Below are 16,285 nucleotides of genomic sequence, written 5' to 3' on the forward strand. Positions count from 1 at the left end.
TTTGATTATTAGACATGTGTTTAAATCTGCCCATTCACACCCATGCTCCCTTCTATGTAGCTCTGTCTTCTTGTTTAGTATGCAAGAATGTGGATTTTTCTGTGTGATAAATATTCATCTTGGACTAAACTATACCTGGTAAAAAATGTCAGTTGGATTGCTTTGTGTATTTTATTTTTCAGCCATCCAATGTGAAAGGGAGTATGAAATGAAGCGCTTGAATAACCTGAAATGTCAGGAAAATGCAGCTAAGAAAATTCAGTTTTCCCTAAGGGAAAGGCCAATTGGTTTGAGAAGACCTCTTCCACCTAAGTGACTGTCATCTCATAGTTGAATCTGTTCTCTGTGGGTTTTGCATCCAAAGAGGATGAAGGACTCTGACCTTTCCCTGTGTGCAGTCGGATGCAGACATCTGAATGCCCCCTGGTGGGTGAGCCAGCTCCTGTGGGTTATCGGACAGCTCTTAGCCGACAGCTCTTAGCTGACAGCTCTCAAAGATCTGTGTTCCAGCCACCTATTTGTACCGTTATATCACAGACAACAGCACTGTAAGTAGATGAAAATGTTTCTGGCGTTGAGTCACTTGTGCTATTCATTTTGATTTCTGTAAAATTGCACCAAGGAAAAGGGAAACTCCTTGTCAGAGGCATTGCCCCCTGCCCCCAAGAGACATTATTTTGAAGAATATTTTGAATTTTCATCTTTGAGACCCCCAAGGAGGTGTCAAAAAAGGAGAGAGACAAATTATTTTTTAAATGTAAAAAATGTTATTAAAGAAAAATTGTGGGTTTCATTTTAGTAACCTAGTTTCCAGTTTTCAATGAAACATCATTTATTATTCTCATGTGGTACTTTATTTTTAAAAAGTATTTATTTGATTGTACCAGGTCTTAGTTGCAGCATGTGGGATCTTTTAGTTGTGGCATGTGGGATCTATTAATAATTCCCTGACCAGGGGTCAAATGTGGCCCCCCCTGCATTGAATGGAGCATGGAGTCCTGGCCACTGGACCACCAGGGAAGTCCCTCTCATGTGGAACTTGAAAGTGGCAAGTTTAAAGTTTTTGTTCTCCAAAAAATCATCTTTTTCCTTTTGCTTATTTTCATACTGTCTCTCTGGGATGCCCTCTGGAGCATGTGGAATGCACATACATATGTGAAAATGACATGAAAATACAAAGACAGCATCTGTGAGGATAACTCACTTGTACAGAGTGGTTAGAGAATGGGGAATTGACTAACTGGAAAGAATTGGATTTGCATGAACCAATTTTCCTAGAATTTGAATCCAGTAAAGTACACTTGGATATGAAGGCTATATTTAAGCACAATTAAGTGTTTATTGTAGGCTTCTCAGGTGGCTCAGCAGTAGAGAAGCTTCCTGCCAATGCAGGAGACCTTGGTTTGATCGCTGGGTCGGGTACATCACCTGGAGAAGGAAATGGCAACCCACTCCAGTATTCTTACGGGGAAATGGCATGGACAGAATGAGTCAGACACGACTTAGCAACTCAACAACAACAAACAATGTATGCATTATTTAGCAACTGACTTCAGTCTGATCGCTCAGTCGTGTCCGACTCTTTGCAACCCGATGGACTGCAGCATGCCAGTCTTTCCTGTCCATCACCAACTCCCAGAGCTTGCTCAAACTCATGTCCATCGAGTCGGTAATGCCATCCAACCATCTCATCCTCTGTGGTCCTCTTCTCCTCCTGCTGTCAGTCTTTCACAGCATCAGGGTCTTCCAGTGAGTCAGTTTTTCGCATCAGTGGCCAAAGTATTGGAGCTTCAACTTCAACATCAGTCCTTCCAACGAACATTCAGGACTGATTTCCTTTAGGATGGACTGGTTTGATCTCCTTGCAGTCCAAGGGACTCTCAAGAGTCTTCTCCAACATCACAGTTCAAAAGCATCAATTCTTCGGCACTCTGCTTTCTTTATGGTCCACGTTTCATATCTGTACATGACTACTGGAAAAACCATAGCTTTGAGTAGATGGACCTTTGTTGGCAAAGTAATGTCTCTGCTTTTAAAAATACTGTCTAGGTTGGTCATAGTTTTTTTTCCCAAGGAGCAAGCGTCTTTTAATTTCATGGCTGCAGTCACCACCTGCAGTGATTTTGGGGGCCCAAGAGAAGAAAGTCTGTCACTGTTTCTATTGTTTCCCCATCTATTTGCCATGAAATGACCGGACCGGATGCCATGATCTTAGTGTTATAAATGTTGGGTTTTAAGCCAACTTTTTCACTCTCTTTCACTTTCATCAAGAGGCTCTTTAGTTTCTCTTCACTTTCTGCCATAAGGGTGGTGTCATCGGCATATCTGAGGTTATTGATATTTCTACTGGCAATCTTGATTCCAGCTTGTGCTTCATCCAGCCTGGCATTTCTCATGACGTACTCTGCATATAAGTTAAATAAACAGGGTGACAATATGCAGGCTTGACGTACTCCTTTCCCAATTTGAAACCAGTGTGTTGTTCCATGTCCAGTTCTAACTGTTGCTTCTTGACCTGCCTACAGATTTCTCAGGAGGCAGGTCAGGTGGTCTGGTATTGCCATCTCTAAGAATTTTTCAGTTTGTTATGATCCATACAGTCAAAGGCTTTGGCATAGTCAGTGAAGCAAAAGTAGATGTTTTTCTATAACCGTCTTGCTGTTTCTGTGATCCAACAGATGTTGGCGATTTGATCTCTGGGTCCTCTGCCTTTCCTGAATCCAGCTTGACCATTGGAAGTTCTTGATTCATGTACTGTTGAAGACTTGGTTGGAGAATTTTGAGCATTACTTTGCTAGCGTGTGAGATGAGTGCAATTGTACAGTAGTTTGAACATCCTTTGGCTTTGCCTTTCTTTGGGATTGGAATGAAAATTGACCTTTTCCAGTCCTGTGGCCACTGCTGAGTTTTCCAAATTTGCTGGCATGTTGAGTGCATCACTTTCACAGCATCATCTTTTAGGATTTGAAATAGCTCAACTGGAATTCTGTCACCTCCTCTAGTTTTGTTCATAATGATGCTTCCTAAGGCCCATTTGATTTCACATTCCAGGATGTCTGGCTCTAGGTGAGTGATCACACCATCGTGGTTATCTGGGTCATTGAGATCTTTTTTGTATAGTTCTTGGTATTCTTGCCACCTCTTCGTAGTATCTTCTGCTTCTGTTAGATCTGTACCATTTCTCTCCTTTATTGTGACCATCTTTGCATGAAATGTTCCCTTGGTATCTCTAATTTTCTTGAAGAGATCTCTAGTCTTTCCCAGTCTATTGTTTTTCTTCTTTTTCTTTGCATTGATCACTTAGGAAGTCTTTCTTATCTCACTCCTTGCTATTCTTTGGAACTCTGTATTCAGATGCTTATATCTGCCGGGAGCCGGCGAGAGACATTCCACTCGTGACAAAGGTCATGAGGAAGGGGGCTCGGCATACGCAAAGGCGGGATCGAGCCTCGGGAGTGCCCCCGGATATTCTCGAGCATCTACCCCCCAAAAACCAGAGTCTGCCTACTTTATTGCTTTGTGCTCTCGCCTCTGACTTTACTGGGGGCTGTCCCCCACCACCATCTCACTCTCTCTGTCAAAGAGTTAACTTACAGCTCCAATTAATAAAGTTCCTGGGCAATTAGGAGTGTTTAAATCCAAACCCCTCAGATGGCTCTCTAACTCGCCTGACAAGTTTACCCGGACACCTACAGCTATGCATACGATTGTTTACAGTCTCCCAGCCTCCAGAGGCACGGGAAGCTTAAGATATTCAAATAGCTTAGAGCCTCTCAGAGAATTAGAAACTGTCAGAATAAAACTAGTAAAAGATTTCATTGATGAGCCAATGTTTGTTGCCAAGTTTTCACATCCCTTGAATTGTATCCTTGAATGTGCATTAATTAATATAGTTGGTATGTAGAAAAAATAAGTAGTGGCCTGGTGTTAGTAACTTTAGACCCTTAAGGTAGTAAATTCTTTCCTTTGTAAACCCATTACACATCCACCCTATAGGAACGTAATCTTATCTTCGGAGGATGGCGCCAAACCTTAAAATAATTACTCTTAGAGAAAATAAGTCTTTGTTGATAAGTCCTTGTCAAGAGTCATAAAATGTTAATAGGCCTCTGGCCAGAAGATGATGTAAATCACCTAAACCATTTGTATACGATAAATCTGCAGGAAAGAAACCCTGGTTTTTGATAAGCATCAAAGACTGCTGATTTTGCATCCCCTATTGTCCTCTATGTGTAACTTAGGGTATAAAAGCCCCTGTTGAAAATAAAGCTATGGGCCTTGCTCACCAACGCTTGGTCTCCCCATGTCATTCTTCCCTTTAACTTCCAGCTGAGTGTCCATCTGGAGCGTGGATGTCCTCTGCGACCATTTATTTGCCTGGGCTTCTAAGACCCACTCGAGAAGGTGTCTAAGGTGGGGCACCTTCCGCTATTCGAGAGGGCGCCTGCGGCCTCCGTGGTCAGAGCTAACCTGGTGTCACGGGTTATATTGATTTTCCGCGTAAACCAAGCCACTCAGCTTCTTTTCTCCACTGAATTTTCCTACTGAGCTACCCTCATTCTATTCCTCTTTATTATATCTAATTAACATTTGAATAGGCCGCCTAGCCGTCTCTCCTTCGAAGACCCTGGATCAGCCGGGGCTGGACCCCGGCATATATCTTTCCTTTTCTCCTTTGCCTTTCACTTCTCTTCATTTCTCAGCTATTTGTAAGGCCTCCTCAGACAACCATTTTGCCTTTTTCCATTTCTTTTTCTTGGGGATGGTCTTGATCACTGCCTCCTGTACAATGTCGTGAACCTCCGTCCATAGTTCTTCAGGCACTCTGTCTATCAAATCTAATCCCTTGAATCTATTTGTCACTTCCACTGTGTAATTGCAAGGGATTTGATTTAGGTCATACCTGAATGGTCTAGTGGTTTTCCTTACTTTCTTCGGTTTGAGTCTGACTTTGGCAATATGGAGTTCATGATCTGAGCCACAGTTAGCTCTCGATTTTATTTTTGCTGACTATATAGATCTTCTCCATCTTGGGCTGCAAAGAATATAATCAGTCTAATTTTAGTTGTGACCATCTGATGATGTTCATGTGTAGAGTTTTCTCTTGTGTTGTTGGTAGAGGGTGTTTGCTATGACCAGTGAGTTCTCTTGGCAAAACTCTGTTAGCCTTTGACCTGCTTCGTTTTGTATTCCAAGGTCAAACTTGCCTGTTACTCCAGGTATCTCTTGACTTCCTACTTTTGCATTCCAGTACCTTATAATGAAAAAGACATCTTTTTTGGGGTGTTAGTTCTAGAAGGTTTTTTAGGTCTTCATAAAACCATTCAACTTCAGCTTCTTCAGCATTAGTGGTTGGGGCATAGACTTGGATTACTGTGATATTGATTTGTTTGCCTTGGAAATGAGCAGGAATCATTCTGTCATTTTTGAGATTGCACCCAAGTACTGCATTTTGGACTCTTTTGTTGACTATGAGGGCTACTCCATTTCTTCTAAGGGATTCTTGCCCACAGTAGTAGATATAATGATCATCTGAATAAAATTCACCCATTGCAGTCAATTCCTAAAATGCTGATGTTCACTCTTGCCATCTCCTGTTGGACCACTTCCAATTTAGAGAGTTGTGTCCAGCTCTTTAGCGACCTCATGGACTGGGCCCGCCAGGCTCCTCTGTCCATGGGATTCTCAGGCAAGAATACTGGACTAGGTAGCCATTTCCTTCTCCAGTGGATCTTCCCAACTCAGTTATTAAACTTGCATCTCCTGCATTGGCAGGCAGGTTCTTTACCACTAAGCCAGCTGGGAATTGCTTTTCAATATATTTATCACTCAATCAATCCCAAGCTCTTTGCCAGTTGTTAATGTTCTTAGAACATTCCTATATAGTCTATAATTTCATCCTCCTGAGAAGTCCTCTGAGAAAGACTTGCTGTATGTAACCTGAGCTGTTAATTTGTACACTCAGAACTAGCTCTCCTATGGTTTCTACATTACCATCAGGGAGATCCATTTCATACTCTTTAGTGTAGATACTTTTGTTTCCTATGTCCCTCATCATCTTCTTTCTTGCTTTATTCTTTTATTATCATGGAAAATGTCCACCAGTAGTCACCTGAGAAGGGGTACATGTGGGTAAAAAATTTAAGGTCTTATTGTCCAAAGTCTTTATTTTACTTAGAATTCATTGATAGATTGGCTGGGTATGGAAGTCTAGGTTGCAAATATGTTCCTGTAATATTTTAAGTGTGCTCATTTATGTCTGACTCTTTGGGATGCCATAGACTGTAGCCTGCCTGGCTCCTCTGTCCATGGAATTTCCCAGGCAAGAATACTGGAGTGGATTGCCATTTCCTCCTCCAGGGGATCTTCCCTACCTAGGGATCAAACCCAGGTCTCTTACATTTTGAAGGCCTTGTTTAATTCTGTTTAGATTTTGATATTGTTAGTGAGCATTCCTAAAGCTGGTTTTACTCCAGATCCTTTCCTTAGAAGCTGCTTTTTTTCTCTCTCTCTGGAAACTATGGCATGTCCTCCTAGATCCCAGTATTCTGATAGGAATCATGGTGGAAGACTATTTATATCCAATGTAGCATAGATATTTAGAGCACTGAGTGTAGAGCATGGGTCAAATGGGTTTGCATGCCAGCTCCATCACTTATTAGCTGTGTCATCTCAGACAATTTTTTTTTTTTCTTCTTGACTACACCCCAGGGCCGTGTGGGGTCTTAGCGCCCTCTTAGTTCCCTGACCAGGGATTGAACCTACATCTCCTGAATTGAAAGTGTGGAGTCAGGCAAATTATTTAACTTCTCCGTCCTTTAGTGACACTCGTGACAAGTAAATGAGTTAATATGAAAGGCACTTAGACCAGTGCCCGGCATAAGAGGAAGCACTAACACTGACAGCATTAGCTATCAATACTCTTAGCAGAACTCACTGTGGTTGGCACTCCACAGGTCTTTCCAAGCTGGAAATTCATGTCCCTTAGTTCTGGTGGGCTGCCGTCTATGGGGTCGCACAGAGTCGGACATGACTGAAGTGATTTAGCAGCAGTAGCAGTAGCAGTAGTTCTGGGAAATTAAATTATTTCATGGGTAGTTCCATCTTTTCATTTCCTTTTTTATTTTTTTAAGATTTTTTTCTATTTAAAATTTATTTATTTTTAGTTGAAGGCTAATTGCTTTACAGTATTTTGTTGGTTTCTGTCAAACATCAAATAATTCAGTTGGTATTGGCCATCTTTTCAGTTTCTAAATTTTCTTTTTCTTACTCTTTGGTCAAGACTTGCGGCATGCAGGATCTTAGTTCCCTGACCAGGGATCGAACCCACCCCCCCTGCAGTGGAAGCGTGGAGTCTTAACCACTGGACTGCCAGGGAACTCCCTATTTCTCCTCTCTTATTTCTTATTTTAGTTATTTGGGTCCTCACTTTTTTCTTCTTGTTGAGCCTGGACAGAAGTTTGTTGATCAAAAAATTTTTTTTATTGAAGTAGTATATTTGATTGAAAAGTTGCCACTTTTGGAGAGTGATCAGGGGATTTGATACCAGTTGTTTCTTCTCTGTATATACTTTGACATTCGTATTTGTCACTTTTATTGATGTGTCAATGGCTATACCAGAAGCTATATATTTAAAATACAATTTGAGTTTTGACACTTGTAGGATCGTCATCACAATTAAGACAATGAACATATCCACCTCCTCTAGAGTTTTCTCGTGTGCCTTATAATCCATTCTTTCTCACTGCTCGCTTCCCATCTCCAGTCCTAGGAAACCACTGATCTAACTGCTTTCCAGTACTATAGATTGATTTGTGTTTTTGAAAATTTCCTATACATGCAAAATACAATATGTAATATTTTTTTAGTCTGGCTTCTTTTGCTCAGCATAATTATTTTGAGATTCATCCATGTTGTTGTGTATATAGTCCTTTTTATTGCTGAGTGGTGTTCTGCTGTATGAATATACCCCTGTGTTTATCCGTGAATTCATTGATAAATGTTTGGGTTGTTTCCAGTTTTGTGTGCTTACACATGAAGCTGCTTTGAGCATTGTGTGGGCATATGTTTTAATTTCTCTTGGATGGAAACTTCAAGGAGAGGAATGCCTGGATTGTATAGTAGGTGTATGTTTAACCTGGCACGTTTTCAAGTCCCTATTTCAGTTCTGAAGGAATCATGGGGCTAGATGAAGGATTTGTAACTTCCCCAAAGTGACACATCTTTTAAAGGAATGGAATTCAAAGTCCAACATCTTCCAGAAACCTATGCTGTTAAGCCACCTGCTTGGTCCAGTTTGGCCTGGATGCCTGTTTGACCTATTAAGAAAGCTGAGATCAGAGAATATGGCTGGTTTGGGGTAAGTAGGAATTTGGAACGAGACAGGAGCGAATGAGACAGGATGGAATGAGACAGGTTTGATCCCTGCCTCATCTTATTATGGTAGCTGTGGACCACAGCAGGCCTTCTGGGTAGCAGGGTGATTTCCAATAAGTGTGCTGAGTTAAGAATACATGTTTTCTAGGATGTTAGCTTCCAAGGGGAAGAAAGAAGGAAAGAGTTGGACCACATGTATCCACTTTATCCTTCCAGACTTATCAGTTAGCTCCACTTCCCTTGAGGTGGAGTGAATGCGGGGGCAGAAAGAGGCCAGGAGTGTAATGCTGTTGGAATTCCCTTCCCATGGAAGGGAACACCCAGGATAGGGGTGTTCCTTCTCAATACCTTTATGTGTGATAACATACAAGACAGATAACGTCTTCTTGAGACAGAATAGGTAAAAAGATGGTTAGCGTCAAGGTGAAGTTTAGCAGGTAAGATCCCTTGACTTTTGTTGTATGTATTTGGAGGGTTCCCAGATGGTCTTCTATATGAAGAATATATTGAGGCCATTACTAAATCATTTGGGACTTTTAGGAGAGCCACTTACAGGAGAACTGGCAAGAACCACAGTGTTTTAGATCTCATATGACCCTGAAAGTGAAAAGTGAAAGTTTTAGTCGCTCAGTTGTGTCTGACTCTTTGCAACCCCATGGACTGTAGCCTGCCATGCTTCTCTGTCCATGAAATTCTCCAGGCAAGAGTATTGTAGTGGGTAGCCTTCTCTTCTCCAGGGGATCTTCCTGGGATCGAACCTGGGTCTCCTGCATTGGCAGGTGGATTCTTTACCATCTGAGCCACCAGGGAAGCCCCCATATGACCTTTCTTCTAAAGGTTCTTTGAATATTTTGGTCCAGTCCTGTGTATCCTTTTGCTTTTGAACTACTCTCTTGAGAGTCTCTTGGGCTGCGAGGAGATCAAACCAGTCAATCCTAAAGGAAATTAGTCCTAAATATTCATTGGAAGGCCTGATGCTAAAGCTGGAGCTCCAATACTTTGGCCACTTGATGCAAACAGTTGACTCATTAGAAAAGACCCTGATACTGGGAAAGATTGAAGGCAGGAGAAGAAGGGGATGACAGAGGATGAGATGGTTGGATGGCATCACTGACTCAATGGACATAAGTTTTAGCAAGCTCCGAGAGATGGTGAAGGACAGGGAAGCCTGGAGTACTGCAGTCCATGGGATCACAAAGAGTTGGACACAACCTGGAGACTGAACAACAAACCTGTGTATCACTCCCTGGATAATTTCTGATTGGTAATTCATTCAATTGCTGTTCATTTCAACAGGTATTTACTGGGTTCTGATAATTTGTCAGCAGTGCTTGGTACTAGGAATTAAAGATGAACAAGACCCAGTCTTGTCCATTTGTTAAGTGATAAGCCTTTAACTTGTTTCTAGTTTTCATTATTACAGATAATGCTTCTGTGAACATACTTAAACAAGTCTCTTTATGCAGTTGTGTGGGAATTTCAATCCAGACTCTATGCCTAGAAATGGAATTTCTACATCATAGGATGCACATTTTTTTCTGCAAAATAATACCAAATTGCTCTCCAAATGGCTATACCAATATATACTTCTAGTGGTTTATGAGTATATTGGACATTTGCCTTTTTGTTTCTTTGTTCATTTTGGGGGCTGCCCAGAACCATAACCTCATGTCTATGGTTTTGTGAGCTAAAAAGCCAGATTCTTGCTCTGCCTGATCCCAAGAGCCTGGGCATAGGCATGTAGCCAAAATATACCAACTGAATGCCTCCTCCTGGGACATTTAATCTGGAGCAAGAGAGGCACAGACGCCAAGCTGGTTTGGCATTGATTTCAGTGACAGTGTCATGGCATCCAGTGTCCAGAGGCAGAGGTGGAAGTAATATTGATGGCATCAGGTTCATTTTAACAGACCCTTCCCATGATATTATTTTAGCTGTGATTCTGGGTTTCTTGAAGTTGCTGGACTGACCTGTTTTCTAAATTTTATTTTTCAGCCTTCTTATTCATATAGTTCATACTGTGAGCTCTCCAGTAGTCTTTCAACAAATCCCAGCTCTCCTACCAGAATTGAGTGTGGTGCACTGTTTTCTAACTGTTAATCTCAATACATCAAGGCTTATGAAATCAATATAGTGGGTCTTAGCAACATTTTAAAAATGAAACACTATAGAATAGAAATATTGGTGTTCATTGACTGTGATAAGGGTAAGGATTGTGTCATGAAACATACACATGTATAAACATGCATATATATGTCCTAAGTTGCTAAGTAAAATGCTTTTCTTATTTTAGGTTATCATTCAGAGATTTGAAAAATAGTGACCTAGTGTTTAAGATCATGAGCTTTGGAATTGACTTGCCAGCCATATGGCATTGGGCAAGTTACTTTAGCTCTGTACTTTACTGTCCTAATTTGTAAACTGGTAGTATTCAGAGACTGCTAGTTTTCTACAAAAATTATTTCCCCCTTTTTTCAAAGCTATGGTATTTTTTGAAAATCAGTTCAAGCTGCTGCAAGAGGATGCCAAAGACTGGGTGGCTTAACGACAAGTGTTTGTTTCTCACAGTTCTGGAGGCTGGAAGTCCAAGGTCAGGGTGCCAACATTGTCAGTTTCTTGGTGAGCGCCTATGTTCTGCTTTACAGATGGTTGCCTTTTGTTCTGTCTCACATGATAGAGAAAGAGATCAGTTCTCTTGTATCTCTTAAGGGCACTAATCCTATTCATGAGGGCTCCACCATCATGACCTAAATACCGCCCAAAGGCCCCACCCCCAAATAATACCATAGTGGGCAATCCCCCTTCAACATGAATTTGGGGGGACACAAACATTCAAATCCACAGTTGTGTGATAGCTGAGCACATGACTGTACAGCTAGGACATATTTGCTAGTTGACTTATACTAAGTGTGGGGATGCAGCTAAGTTCTTGCCAATGGAATATGTTCCCTTTTCACATCTGAACCTTGAAAGGCATTGTGTATACCTCCTCCATTACCCTTTCCCTTTCTTGGTGGGTGGAACCCTGACGTGGTTGTCATCCAGCTTTGGCCATGTAGACAGTGATAATGTAGACCAAATAGACAACAAAATGGAGGGGACCTGGGTCTTTGAGTTCACCAATGTTTGCTACTCACATCAAGATTATTGAATATGAGAGCACTGTCTTTGTTTTCTAAGCCATTGCATTTTGAGTTCTTTTTGTTGTATAAATATTGTCTTTACCCCATCTAGTACACTATCTCATGGAGCTATTGAGTATTATTTGAGCAATTCCTCATGTATAATAAATGCTAAGTATGGTTAAAGTCAAAGTGTTAGTCGCTCAGTCATGTCTGACTCTTTGCAACCCCAGGGACTATAGCCTGCCAGCCTGCTCTGTCCATGGAATTTTCCAGGCAAGAATACTGGAGTGGGTAGCCAATCCCTTCTTCTGGGGATCTTCACAACCCAGGGATCTAACTTGGGTCTGCCACACTGCAGGCAGATTATTTTACTGTCTGAGACACCAGTAAAGCCTCAATAATTTATAAATAAGGTATACCTGTTATTAATTTTTTTTGAAATCAAGAACTCTGATTAGTAAGATGAAGGGTGAATTTGACTCAATGGTTCCTTATGAGGGGTGATTTTTTTTCTTCCTCCCTCTCCTCCTCAGGGGATGTTTGGCAATGCCTAGAAACATTTTTGGTTACTTTAACTGAAGGGTATTACAAAGACCTCTAGTGGGTAGAGTTCAGTGATGCTGCTAAATATTCTACAATATACAGGACAGCACCCCTCCCCCAGCCCCCACATATAATATAGAGCTCCAAATGTTTCAAGGCTAAAACCCTGATCTGGCTGATTGGTTTAAGCTATTCTGAATACAGGACCAGAAGTTTGGGTCAAATTGCGTGACTGAGAATTACGAGGTGGGGTATTTCCCCAAAAGAAATGCCATGCTATTTTACCATGGCAGGAGGAGAATGACAGCTGGGCAGCAGTGAATAGATGTCTCCAGTTACCTTTTTGACCACTCCCATTCATTTACACCCTTCTTTTTATATATAAACCCACTCACTTATTCCTCAAAATCATAACCAGTTCCAAGTCCAGGATTTCAGAGTGATACACAGTTGTTCTCTTTAGCATGGATCTTGTGACCAATAGCTAAATAATATGCCATTAACTCTAACATAATTGTTATATCATGATGGAGAGAGAACAGAATGGATACATATAAGACCATCTTTCATCCCATAGATAGACAGTCTTGGATCACAATGCTGCCATTCCTTCCTTGGTGTTTGGGGGCAGATAGCAGGGAAGTTGCTGAATCTATTCAGACTTCACTGAGCCACCAACCCACCATTATGGAGCCCAAGGTGAAACTGAATTACAATTTTCTTTTGCTTCACTTGGGAGTTGAAGGGGCAGGAAGCAAGACAACAGAGGCACTGACAGGAAGGCTTAGTGATGTTTTCATTGTCTCTCAGAACAGATATAACCTATGAAAAGAACCTAGTGACCATGGTTTATTTTATTTTTAATCATGGGCATATTCTTCCCATATAGCTTAGTCAGTAAAGAATCTGCCTGAAATGCTGGAGACCTGGGTTCGATTCCTGGGTTGGGAAGATCCCCTGGAGAAGGAAATGGCAACCCACTCCAGTATTCTTGCCTGGAGAATCCCATGGACGAGTCTGGCAGGCTACAGTCTACGGGGTTGCCAAGAGTCAGACATGACTTAGCATTGTCTTAAAGAAGGAGAAAGTTGCCAGTGTATCAGGCATCTCAGTCTGTTTTGGATTTTCTACTAACAGGCTCATTTCCTCCATTCATGTACTCCTTTCAGTTTCGATCTCTCTCCTTCTCTTCAAGTCATCTACCTTCACTCTACAGACTTGCTTTTCACTTTGGGACTTTGACAGTATTGGAATGTAGGTGTAGCCTCCTTCATACACTGCACTTGTAGGTGCCATTTTTCCTACATCAATCAACTCTGTCAAAACAACTTCCAAGTGCCAGAAACAAACTCCCTCTCATCATTTTAGAGATTGTTCACCAAATGGGTATTTCTGTTGGAATTTAGTCTAGAACAGCTACGAAGAGAATAACCTGAACCCAACAAATAACCAAACATGTCCTGAGCTTCATTACCTGAACCGCCTCCTTCCCCAGGAGCTCTGTTGCATCAAACTTTGGGTGTTCCCACGAGAGTGACTGTCAGATCTCGAGCACTGGGTTTTGTTGTTGTTGTTTGGTTGCTATGTCATGCATGTCCAACTCTTTGTGATCCCATAGCAGCCCAACAGGCTCCTCTGTCCTCCGCTGTCTCCTGGAGTTTGTTCACATTGATGTCCATTGAGTCAGAGATGCTGTCTAACCATCGAGACAGAGTGCCTGAAGAACTAGGGATGGAGTTCGTAGCATTGTACAGGAGGCAGTGACTAAAATCATCCCAAAGAAAAAGAAATGCAGGAAGGCAACATTGGTTGTCTGATGGAGGCTTTACAAATAGCTGAGAAAAGAAAAGTAAAAGGCAAAGGAGAAAGGGAAAGATATACCCAATTGAATGCACTGCAGTTTAACAATATCAAAATTACTTTACATGCATTACATTAAAATTAAAAGTCATACATAGCTGACTTCATTTCGTTCAAGAGAAAAGGCAGGTGGTTTCATAATGGTGGTCTCCTTTCATTATGGAATTGCATGACTCTTGGTGGCTCAGACGGTAAAGCGTCTGTCTACAATGTGGTAGACCCGGGTTCCATCCCTGGATTGGAAAGATCCCCTGGAGAAGGAAATGGCAATCCACTCCAGGACTATTGCCTGGAAAATTCCATGGACAGAAGAGCCTGGTAGGCTACAGTCCATGGGGTCGCAAAGAGTCAGACATGACTGAGCTACTTCACTTTCTTTAGCATTTGAAAGAAATTACTAAATTTTATTAACAAAAGTCTTTGAAAAGCAAATCCGAAAACTGTAAGCAGGAGCAAAGAGCTATTCATTTTTGGTACTGACATAGTTATTTTTCTCAGTTAGATGTAACAGATATTCAGTTCAGTTCAGTTCAGTCTCTCAGTCGTGTCCGACTCTTGCGACCCCATGAATTGCAGCACGCCAGGCCTCCCTGTCCATCACCAGCTCCCGGAGTTCACTCAGACTCACGTCCATCGAGTCGGTGATGCCATCCAGCCATCTCATCCTCTGTTGTCCCCTTCTCCTCCTGCCCCCAATCCCTCCCAGCATCTGAGTCTTTTCCAATGAGTCAACTCTTCGCATGAGGTGGCCAAAGTACTGGAGTTTCAGCTTTAGCATCATTCCTTCCAATGAACACCCAGGGCTGATCTCCTTTAGAATGGACTGGTTGGATCTCCTTGCAGTACAAGGGACTCTCAGGAATCTTCTCCAACACCACAGTTCAAAAGCATCAATTCTTTGGCTCTCAGCTTTCTTCACAGTCCAACTCTCACATCCATACATGACCACTGAAAAAACCATAGCCTTGACTAGATGGACCTTTGTTGGCAAAGTAATGTCTCTGCTTTTCAATATACTATCTAAATTGGTCATAACTTTTCTTCCAAGGAGTAAGCATGACAGATGTTAGTCATAATAATAACTAATAATAATTAAAAATTGGAAGTGGTCAAACAAGAGATGGCAAGAGTGAATGTTGACATTCTAGGAATCAGCGAACTAAAATGGACTGGAATGGGTGAATTTAACTCAGATGACCATTATATCTGCTACTGTGGGCAGGAATCCCTCAGAAGAAATGGAGTAGCCATCATGGTCAACAAAAGAGTCCGAAATGCAGTACTTGGATGCAATCTCAAAAACGACAGAATGATCTCTGTTCATTTCCAAAGCAAACCATTCAATATCACAGTAATCCAAGTCTATGCCCCAACCAGTAATGCTTAGAAGCTGAAGTTGAACGGTTCTATGAAGACCTACAAGACCTTTAGAACTAACACCCAAAGAAGATGTCCTTTTCATTATAGGGGACTGGAATGCAAAAGTAGGAAGTCAAGAAACACCTGGAGTAACAGGCAAATTTGGCCTTGGAATACAGACTGAAGCAAGGCAAAGACTAATAGAGTTTTGCCAAGAAAATGCACTAGTCATAACAAACACCCTCTTCCAACAACACAAGAGAAGACTCTATACATGGACATCACCAGATGGTCAACACTGAAATCAGATTGATTATATTCTTTGCAGCCAAAGATGGAGAAGCTCTATACAGTCAGCAAAAACAAGACCAGGAGCTGACTGTGGCTCAGATCATGAACTCCTTATTGCCAAATTCACACTTGAAGAAAGTAGGGAAAACCACTAGACCATTCAGGTATGACTTAATCAAATCCCTTATGATTATACAGTGGAAGTGAGAAATAGATTTAAGGGCCTAGATCTGATAGATAGAGTGCCTGATGAACTATGGAAGAGGTTCGTGACATTGTACAGGAGACAGGGATCAAGACCATTCCCGTAGAAAAGAAATGCAAAAAAGCAAAATGGCTGTCTAGGGAGGCCTTACAAATAGCTGTGAAAAGAAGGGAAGTGAAAAGCAAAGGAGAAAAGGAAAGATATAAGCATCTGAATGCAGAGTTCCAAAGAATAGCAAGAAGAGATAAGAAGCCTTCTTCAGTGATCAATGCAAAGAAATAGAGGAAAACAACAGAATGGGAAAGACTAGAGATCTCTTCAAGAAAATTAGAGATACCAAGGGAACATTTCATGCAAAGATGGGCTCGATAAAGGACAGAAATGGTATGGACCTAACAGAGGCAGAAGATATTAAGAAGAGATGGCAAGAATATACAGAAGAACTGTACAAAAAAGATCTTCACGACTCAGATAATCTCAATGGTGTGATCACTGACCTAGAGCCAGACATCCTGGAATGTGAAGT

The 16,285-nt window shown here is 41.5% G+C and overlaps 1 protein-coding gene across 5 annotated transcripts in view; it reads left to right on the plus strand.

Annotated features, from left to right (window-relative positions):
- SLC10A6 (solute carrier family 10 member 6) overlaps positions 1-16,285 on the plus strand; it is a 76,327-nt gene that overhangs the window by 6,601 nt on the left and 53,441 nt on the right. For 3 of the 5 annotated variants that reach the window (XR_006641261.1, XR_006641260.1, XR_006641259.1), the window contains one exon: positions 183-548. The gene's annotated coding sequence lies outside the window, so the exon portion shown is untranslated. Of the gene's footprint in view, positions 1-182; positions 549-16,285 lie in introns of those variants that run through there. The other 2 variants (XM_045166268.1, XM_006055373.4) reach the window with 1 other exon arrangement.

Source organism: Bubalus bubalis, chromosome 7 (assembly GCF_019923935.1).
Source record: "Bubalus bubalis isolate 160015118507 breed Murrah chromosome 7, NDDB_SH_1, whole genome shotgun sequence".
In the NCBI taxonomy this organism is placed as follows: Eukaryota; Metazoa; Chordata; class Mammalia; order Artiodactyla; family Bovidae; genus Bubalus; species Bubalus bubalis.